Below are 10730 nucleotides of genomic sequence, written 5' to 3' on the forward strand. Positions count from 1 at the left end.
TCTCCCAGCTGACCGACCAGGTCGTAGCAGATGGCGCAGGCTTCTGGGTGCCAGACGATCATCTCGTTGTATGACGTGGCACAAGGGGCGTGAGACCTGCACTCATCGTGGCCGCAGGGGTGTCGTACAACGTCGCGTTGCACGCTGGGACCTGACAGTTGGTAGCCTGTAAGTGAAAGATACATGAGTACCAGGTAAACACTTACAGTCTAACAGATGCTCCGCTGGTGCCGGAGCGATAAAGTTAGATTAAACCAGAGCCCGCCAAAATACGTGTGGTAACCAGGTTGGTTGTGTGCTCTAGGCTATAGCTCCGCTGATGGCGGAGACACAAAAGAGGACAACCAGGAGTGGTGGTAAATGGAAACCACGACGGAAAAATGGCGGGGATGGTAGATAAAATTAATCATATTACACAATTCATTGAAAATTAGGGTATATCCTTAAAAATAATAATAATAATAATACAAACCTCCCTCCGCCCGTCTACTAGAAGAGTGCGCGGGTAAGAAGCAGCTCTCTTCCGGTACGGGGGGAGAGAGGTGTAAGGAATATATAGGCAAGCAACCGACCACTAGTGGTGCCCACGCCGCTCGCTAGCGGAGCCAGTAACCTATAATCAAAGGTGCCCCGGCTGCGACGGAAGGCTCCTTTCGTATAGCGAGGTAGGTGGCTGAGCAACTGGGGAGGGGGGGAGGAAGGTCTCGGTGTAACACGGCGGGAGAGAGAGGGGGGGAGGGATGGCCTACTCCTCCCCGCCTCACCAACTACTCCGCATGGAGACCCGGTACCTCATGAGTGGTCGCCCTATACCCCGCTGGGAGGAACCCCTGGCCGCCTCAGAGTAGTAGTGAGAGAAGGCAACTGAGGTTGTCATGACAACCAAGGGGTCCCCCAGCTCCTCCCTATACCAGAAGGGGAGGGCGGGGGCAGGGTAAGGTGCGATGGGACACGTGACCGCAAGTGGCCTAGGCCGCGAGCAACACAACCGTGAGAGGGCCACGTGAACCAGGCTGTACCAAGACAAGGAACAAGCACCTAGGCTAGCCTAACACCCTAAATATAATAAAATTATACATCGAAAAGATGGAAAAGACACTTTTAGTAAAAGAGAAAGAAGCCAGGAGGAGGCAGACTGTTCCAAGAAACAGAGGCCTACTCGGAGCCAGCGATAGCCGATGAAGAGCAAGAGCCGGGATGCTGGGCCGGAATAATAATATTAGCCCTAAATACCAAACTAAGAGAAATGGTAGGAGGGCTGAAACTAGCTAAAACTCGATGTAAAAACAATGAACGTAATATAGTAAGCCCATAAGTATAAGAAGTCCCAGTATGGAGGACCGGGAATTCTTACGAGGCAGCATGGCGCCGCCACGAGACAACCGGGGAACCGTATATGACCTATTTAAGAGGAAAATACTGGTACCCGGAAGATAAAAATGTGGTAAAATATTACTGATGAGTTACTTAACTTAGCCGTGGCAATAGCAGAGCGTTCCATGGTAGAATACAGAGATAAATCCAGAAATAGCACAGCACAAGGAAAATATGCGTCTTGACGCTAGCGGTAAAAATTAAGGATGTCCGCTAGGGGCGCTGCTGTCCGTGGCGTCCTCTAGTAGTAGTAGTAGCGGCTGCATCGCCCGTTGGTATCGGCTCCTCTCTTGGGGGGATTCTGATTGGAAGTTCTAATTGGTGATTGTCTCGTGGTAGTGTTCTACACTCGCCCCTATATATCATACCGACACTTCTTTTAAGAGTGAGCGAGTCAGTTTTACTGACATTTCTTAATTTGTTTTTCTCTGGTAATTTTAGATTAATTTTACCTAGAAAGAATGATATTAAGGATCCTTTCATAGGCCGACACGAGCTGAGCCCAGAAATAATTTCTGATTATTATAATTGAAAAGTCATAACCTTGGAACGTCTCTAGCAGAGACCGTTGAAACCTGGGGACTGCCTGTATGTCCTTGCATTCCTTAAAGCTGTCTAATCGGCAGTTGAAAACACTTCCTAAAGTCAAAGTATTAGGTATGTTAGATGAAGTGTTGTATGTTTTGTGAATCTTGCATATGCCACAAAAATGCCATAAGATTTTTTAAAACTAATAGAATAGTAGCTGTTTCTAGAAACGCTGTCGATAAGGCTACTGCAGGTATGAGAAGTGGCTTGCTACAGAAGAATCTTAATTTCATCCTTGCCAAGGGGTGAATTTTAAAATTTGAAGGCATGGTCGTACTGCGTTTGAAGGAAACCCTTTAATTGACTCCTATGTGAGATGTTTGGAGTGTGGAAAGTTAATGAGACTGCATTTATCCTTAAAGGAATCTAAAGCCCTGTCCACACGATCGGTCCTGATCGGTGGACCTCCCCTCTAACGGGCAAACAGTCAAATTGCCCGATGGGTCTAGTAGCAAAATCACCATGGTGGTGCCCGATGGCTTGAGCTTCGACCCTGGCAGATGTACGTTAACCCTATACATTTCTGTTATTGAGCCATTCTTTGCACCATATTCTTCATCTCCCACACAGCAATTATCATGCTAAACAATATATTCTTTGCGGTAGACACCATGTTTATCGTACCACACTGAACACACTACTGGCATCGTCGGGCACGCCCACCTCTCCATCGCGTCACCCGTGTGGACAACATTCACAGGTAAGTCGGTCAGAATTTGCCCGTCTACCCCGGAGCACGCTGATCAGGCCCGCTTGTGTGGACAGGCCTTTAAATAGTTCTCCTATACATACCTTCGGCCCCTAGTTACAACCCCATTGGAGCCTTTTCTTTCATATCGGTAATTGTCATGGGCCCCATCCACACTGTCTAACTTTGCTCAATGTGATGTCTGAAATTGATAAAACCGGAAAAGTTTCGACTTCTCACCGAACGCAGTTTGTCCAGCTGTGGAGACAGGGCTTTACTTTCCAGTCTCGCTAACATTTGATACACAGTGCAACAGAGGTTTGTTTCCTGTTACACTTTCAAACTTACTGTAAATTTTCTGTCTTGAGATATCATAGTTCATTAAAATTAGGGAAGCTGTATTTTTAACTAGGTCCACTTATTAGGAAATTATCATAGATGCTGGGGCATCTCCCAGTGTTTTAGAATTTCTTGTAAATTGCTAAGCTCCAGAGAGCTTAAAAGCTGCCTTCTAAAAATTCCATTTACGTAATTTACTGAAGATTCTTTTAGTCCCATAGCTGCAGACCAATTGCTTTTAATGGTAATTCTACATTAAACTTTAGTATGGTTCTGTTGAGCTGGAATTGAAAGTCTTAATTAGTCAATCCCATTTGTTTTTAAACTAGAGAAAATGCTGTTCAGGTTACCCAGAAGTAATTTTTGTTTCTAATAGGTTGTATGGGCTTCTGTGGGGCGACCTATAACCAAATGCCTAGATTCGGGTTCTTTTTCAGACTGCCAAAACTCTTAATGCCTGATCTTCAAGAGTGGAAATCCATGCCATGGAGTACACTTGTTGCATGCTTAGACTAGCTATTCTCGCCACTGCAGAGGGCAGCTTCTGTATTAAGCAGCTTTCTTTTGGTTCGTGACTAGGTTATCTATTGCATTACCCAACGTCCTTTATCAGCCATTGAGCTTTTAGAAATTGATATCTTCGCTATCGGTAAATGGTTGATGAGCATGGTTTTAAATTTTTAATGTACAATAGTCTGTTTGTACAGAGAAGAGTGCGCACTTGAAGTATCATTTTACCATAATTTTTTTACCACAATGAAAATGTGGTATAGTGTGATTCTAGAATTTCATGGTTGCCACACTGATGCAATTTTAAAAGTTGCAGAACATTATATGGGCCAGAGATTCACACTGCAGGTTCCTGTGTAGTAACTGGCAAATGTATTATATTGCATGTACTATGGAAGTATAAGTATCTTTAACATATCTGCAAGGTAATTTGCCCATTAATCGTTGCTTAGCGTACAGCCAGTTACAAAACGTGTCGCCCCGCCAGGCCTGTCTCTGAGAGATCATGGCATTCTTGCCCTGAAAGTGGCCCACGTTCAAACAACCAGTACATAGTTTGAATGGTTCGAAAGGGAGGAGGGAAATTGCAGTAATCAGGCAAAGAAATGCAATATTGAAATACATATATGGATAGAGAGTGCTTTTATTCCTGATTAGTTATTAACCTTGACCTTCTGCTTTACTTGAGACCTCCTGCTTTAAGAAACATGTTATATATTTTTTGGAAAATAATTGTGAAATCTTATCGCATTGTGTTTTTTAACTTTTTCTAATTAATAATGCCTTAAATATTGTTGGAACTGACTATTCATATTATTATTCGCACAATCGTCCTTTTTAATTATCGTATAAGCATGTTCTCATTCTTCTCTCTTCTTCTTTCTTCTCTTCTTTCTTCTCTTCTTTCTTCTCTTCTTCTTCTCTCTCTTCTCTCTCTCTTCTCTCTCTTCTCTCTTCTTCTTCTCGGTATCTCTCTCTTCGTCTCTCTCTTCTCTCTTCTTCTCTCTCTCTCTCTCTCTTCTCTTCTCTTCTCTCTCTTCTTCTCTTCTTCTTCTCTCTTCTTCTCTTCTTCTTCTCTTCTTCTTCTCTCTCTCTCTCTTCTCTTCTTCTTCTCTCTCTTCTTCTTCTCTTCTTCTTCTCTCTTCTTCTCTTCTTCTCTCTCTCTTCTTCTCTCTCTTCTCTCTTCTTCTTCTCTCTCTTCTCTTTTCTTCTTCTCTCTCTTCTCTCTTCTTCTTCTCTCTCTTCTCTCTTCTTCTTCTTCTCTTTTCTCTCTTCTTCTTCTCTCTTTTCTCTCTTCTTCTTCTTCTCTCTCTCTTCTTCTTCTTCTCTCTCTCTTCTTCTTCTTCTCTCTCTTCTCTTCTTCTTCTTCTTCTCTTCTCTTCTTCTCTTCTCTCTTCTCTTATTCTTCTCTCTCTTTTCTCTTTTCTCTCTTCTCTTCTCTTCTTTTCTCTTCTCTCTTCTCGCTCTCTCTTCTTCTCTTCTCTTTCTTTTCTCTCTTTTCTCTCTCTCTCTCGTCTTCTCTTCTTCTCTTCTCTCTCTTCTTCTTCTTTTTTTCTTCTCTTCTTTTCTTCTTCTCTTCTTCTCTTCTCTTCTTCTTCTTCTTCTCTTCTTCTTCTTCTCTTCTTCTTCTCTCTCTTCTTCTCTCTCTCTCTCTTCTCTCTTCTTCTTCTCTCTCTCTTCTCTTCTTCTCTCTTTTCTCTTCTTCTCTCTTTTCTCTCTCTTCTTCTTCTCTCTTTTCTCTTCTTCTTCTCTCTCACTTCTCTTCTTCTCTCTTCTCTCTTCTCTCTTCTTCTTCTCTCTCTTCTCTCTTCTTCTTCTTCTCTCTCTTCTCTCTTCTTCTTCTTCTCTCTCTTCTCTCTTCTTCTTCTTCTCTCTCTTCTCTTCTTCTTCTTCTCTCTCTTCTCTTCTTCTTCTTCTCTTCTCTCTCTCTTCTCTTCTCTCTCTCTCTTCTTCTCTTCTCTTCTCTCTTTTCTTCTTCTTCTTCTCTTCTTCTTTCTTCTTCTTCTTCTCTCTTCTTCTTCTTCTCTCTTCTTCTTCTTCTCTTCTTCTCTCTTCTTTTCTCTCTTCTTCTCTTCTTCTTCTTCTCTCTCTTCTTCTTCTCTTCTCTTCTTCTCTTCTTCTTCTCTTCTCTTTTCTCTCTTCTTCTTCTTCTCTCTTCTCTTCTTCTTCTTCTCTCTCTTCTCTTTTCTTCTTCTCTCTTTTCTCTTTTCTTCTCTCTTTTCTCTTTTCTTCTTCTCTCTTTTCTCTTTTCTTTTTCTCTCTCTTCTTCTTCTTCTCTCTTCTTCTCTTCTTCTTCTTCTTCTCTCTTCTCTTCTCTTCTTCTTCTCTCTTCTCTCTTCTCTTCTTCTTCTCTTCTCTCTTCTTCTTTCTTCTCTCTCTCTCTTCTCTTCTTCTTCTTCTCTCTTTTCTCTTCTTCTTCTTCTCTCTCTTCTCTTCTTCTTCTTCTCTCTCTTCTCTTCTTCTTCTTCTCTCTTTTCTTCTTCTTCTTCTCTCTTCTCTTTCTTCTTTCTCTGTCTTATATCGCCTGGATTGACTATTTAAATAATGGTAATGTTTGTTATTTGGATGTGGCGAAGGATCACAAAACCATAAATTGCTACTCTACCAACTTGTGCTAGGCTGTATCTATTTTTGCCCTAGATTGACTGGACTATAATTACCTGTATTACCAATAATATTCGAATCTGGTCACAAAAATGATACTTGCGCCAGGTTTTAATGCCGTGGGTTGTATAAGTCATTAAAGCATCAATTTTGCAATTAAACTTTATTAATCAATGTAGCTAAGAACACACAACTGGATATGCTAATCTAGTACTACAAGAATTGTATTTATGGCATAACTTAGTTGAGTTACCATTATTTGAGAGTGATGGGCACTTGGTTCCGCCCCTCACAACCATCTAGACTACTTAGAAAGTACTTCAATTAGCTATATCTCTTATGTTATAGAATATTTATTATATTTCCGAAACTCTGTGAAAATAAATGTGAAATGAAATGCAGTGAAATGTGTGCATCGGTGCATTATTATAATGATGATGGTGTATAATTTATGTAGGTGTTGCAAAACTTTATACCTACATAACATTTTGTCTCAAATTATTTGGGGACAGTCTTTGGACCTGGTCAGATCTGTCGAAGTCTCGGGAAACTATCCCCCCCAGCCCTCCCCCACTGCCACCCCCTGCCTGCCGGCTCACGCTTGCTCGCTCACTCCGCCTTTATTCGTGGCTTCAACAGTAGCGTCCAACACATTTTGTGGGTGTTCCCCTTCCAAGCTATTCAAGAAACCCACCACTTTCGATATCTCCTGTTCATTAGTCATTTATATAGCCATGTTTTTATTTTTTTTAATGAAAAATTTTAGAAATTTGGAAAATAAATGGCGTATGAAATCCTGTCATTAGAGTATTATTTTACCTAACAAAAACCATCCTTCAGAACAATATCATGACTGTAAGACATTGAAATCCCGAACATGAGGTGCGGCGATAGAAGGATTTTTATAACAAGGTGGGGGTTAAAGGTGATGGGGGACAGGTGACATTGGGTGACCTTAATTAAAGTCTTGACTGGTACGCTTAACATTTAAAAGGTGGTGGTAGTAATACATTTATTGATAGCAGTTAATATCAATGATTGTAAGTCACCATCACGACTGGCACATAGCGTTACAGGTACCGACATTATCTTTGTATATCTGGTTAATGTCTATAATTATCGTTTAACGTTATGAATCCTGGTTTTCACAATAGGTAACGTGCCACACAGCCATGGACGAGCTGTATATAACGCCAGTGGTCTTGACAGTCTTGTTTGCAGCCTTTGAGGTATATGCTCAACAGTGTTGCCTTTGTTTGCTGCCGCCATCCCTACAAACTTTGACATAGATAAGTATATAATACATAGATTATAGTGCACAACATTGTTAGAGCAGTTATTCCAAAAGATAAACTCAATAACCTCGACTAAAGACCTGTCCATATGAGCGGGCCTGATCGGCGTGCTTCGGGGTTGACGGGCAAATTATGGGGGGCTTACCCGTGAATGTTGTCCACACGGGTGAGGCGATGGGGAGGTGGGCATGCCCGACGATGCCAGTAGTGTGCTCAGTGCGGTACAATAAACATGGTGCCTACCGCAAAGAAGATGATAGTGTAGCATGATAATTGCTTTGTGTGTGATGAAAAAGAAAAAAAAGAAGAGAATATGGTGCAAAGAATGGCTCTGTAAAAGAAATGTATATGGTTAACATACGTCTGCCAGGGTCGAAGTTCAAGCCATCAGGCACCACCATGGTGATTTTGCTACAAGACCCATCGGGCAATTTGACAGTTTGCCCGTCAAGTGTTCCCGTTAGAGGGGAAGTCCGCTGATCAGGCCCGATTGTGTGGACAGGCCTTTACACTTACCTAAATGTAGGTAATCGTAATCACCAAATAAACCTCAACAAAGGCTTCAAAAACACAACTGTTAAGACCACCGGTGTTATACAGCTCGTCCATGGCTCTGTGTAGCGCATTACCTCGTGGGAGAACTAGGATTCATAACGTAAACGATAGTGAGACATAACCAGATATACAAAGATGATCTCGGTAACCCTATAACGCTATGTGCCAGGCGTGATGGTGACTTTGAATCATTGATATTAACTGCTACCAGTAAAGGTATTACTATAATTACCTAATGTTGATAAGCAAACCCTTCAAGACTTATATTAATGTCACACAATGTCGCCTGTCCTTATCACCTTTAACCCCCAACTTGTTACAAATATCTTTCTATCCGCGCACCACCTCATGTTCGGGATTTCAATGTCTTACAGTTATTATGAGATTGTTCTGATGGATGCTTTTTGGAAGGTAAAATAATACTCAGATGACAGTATTTCATACGTCATTATATTTTCCAAATGTTTACAATTGTTTTATTACAAAAAATAAAGACATGACTATGTAAAAGACTGATGAACAGGAGATATCGAAAGTAGTGGGTTTCTAGAATAGCTTGGAGGGGGAACAAGGTGTGTGGGATATTAGCCGCTGAAGCCACGAATAGAGGCGGAGTGAGTGAGGGAGCGTGAGCCGGAGGGCTGCGGGTGGGGGGATGGTTAGCTAAGATGTGACTGATCTGACCAGGTCTAAAGACTATCACCAAATAATTTGACACTAAATAATATGTTGATAGTATACGGTTTTGCAACACCTACATACTTTATACCTCACCATCATTTTGTTAATGCACCGATGCACACATTTCACTGCATTTCATTTCACATAATTTATTTTCACAAAGTTTCGGAAATAATGTAATAAATATTCTAACTGAACTAAATTATGTCATAAATACAAATCCTGTAGTCCTAGGTTAGCATATCCAGTAATATGTTCTTAGCATGGATTAATTAATAAAATATCCTTGCAAAGTTGATACTTTGATGACTTATACAACCAACGGCTACAAAACCTGGTGTGTAACATCTTTGTGACCAGATTCGAATATTATTGGTAATACAGGTAATTATAGTCCAATCAATCTAGGGCAAAAATAGATACAGCTTAGCATAAGTTGGTAGAGTAGCCATTACGGTTTTGTGATCCTTGGCCACATCCAAATAACATATCAAACATCTACCATTATTTAAATAGTCAATCCAGGCGATATAAGACGGAGGACAGAATGAGAGAGAGAGAGAGAGAGAGAGGTGCTTATAGGATAATTAAAAAGGATATTTTCGTCTGAATAATATTAATATAAATATTCAGTTCCAACAATATTTAAGGCATTTTTATTTAGAAAATGTTATTAAAATAGAAAATGTTATTAAAAAATATGATGTGATAAGATTTCATAATTATTTTCCAAAAAATATATGATAACATGTTTCTTAAAGGTCTCAAGTACAGTATATCCATCAGATTAATAACTAAACAGGAATAAAAGCTCTCTCTCTGTGTCCATATATATTTTATTCAATATTGCAATTCTTTGCGCGATTACCGTAATTTCCCCCCTCCTCCCTTTTGAACCATTCTAACTATGTACTGTTTGTTTGAACGTGGGCCACTTTCAGGGCAAGAAGGACATGATCTCCCCGAGCCAGGCCTGGCGGGGCGACACCGCTTTTGTTACCGGCTGTACATCCCAATGGATGGAGGAGGGAGCTTTGTGGAATTTTAGAACTTATCTTCCTTGGTAACCATTCCTAGTCTTAAGATATGGAGAGAGATTTAGTGGACTAGGCCATTTACTTGTGTAGTCTTCGCGCTATCATGCCAAACTCGTTCAATTTTATTTCATTGAGAGGTTTTCTAAGCCCTTTCTACCAAAGTATCTATAAACCTTATTTTCCACTACAACCAAATCTTATATAAAATCTTATTTCAGCCTTCATATATGACTTGGAAAAATCTTGTTTCTAATAATAAAACTCCTCTCCAGATATTGCCATAAGGTACTCTCCATTTTCATTTAATCCAGAGCTATTCTACAGCAATGCTATCCTTATGTAAGTCGGCCATTTTAACATTTAAAGCAAAAAGCTTAACTCACTTTTCGTACTTTTCAAACCCAGGCAGGTTCATTCTTCCACTCGCACAGCTATTAGATATGAAAATATGTAAACATGTTAGAGAAATATATGGAAAGTTATAGAGATGTGGGACATCTCTATAAAAAAAAATGACCAGACCCAAACTAGCCAAAGCCTGGACTTAAATGCTGCGAAAAATCTGCGAGAAATATATACAGTATGGGGATCAAGAAGGCAATTTTGCCAAAGTGCCGAAGCATGTTGAGGTCCGCAGTGTCTTTTCGCCCAAATGGAATTTCATGAGAGCAAGCAAGCAAGAAGAGCAAAGAAATCCGCGAGGAGAGAGACTCGGGCTTTTGGGATTGCGATCAGATGCTCCATTACTCCGCCGAGATTCCCTCCGGTTGGAGTTTTAGCCAGTGTCAGGGTTTGCAGCCAACGCTCGTTTAAATTTTGTTAAGGACGTTTGGGGTTTGAGGGGGGCCGTTAGGGACTTTTAAATTCTCAAAGTTATTCTCTCTCTCTCTCTCTCTCTCTCTCTCTCTCTCTCTCTCTCTCTCTCTCTCTCTCTCCCCCCATTCTTTTACGGTGAATTACTATATATGCTTTGCTAATTGTTTTTGTTGATTGCTGTCTCTGATAAAAATGGCTTGTAATGTGGATGTTAAAATCTCGACAGTTTGCCCCAAAACCCAC

The sequence above is a fragment of the Macrobrachium nipponense genome, chromosome 42 (genome assembly GCF_015104395.2).
Source record: "Macrobrachium nipponense isolate FS-2020 chromosome 42, ASM1510439v2, whole genome shotgun sequence".
Lineage (NCBI taxonomy): Eukaryota > Metazoa > Arthropoda > Malacostraca > Decapoda > Palaemonidae > Macrobrachium > Macrobrachium nipponense.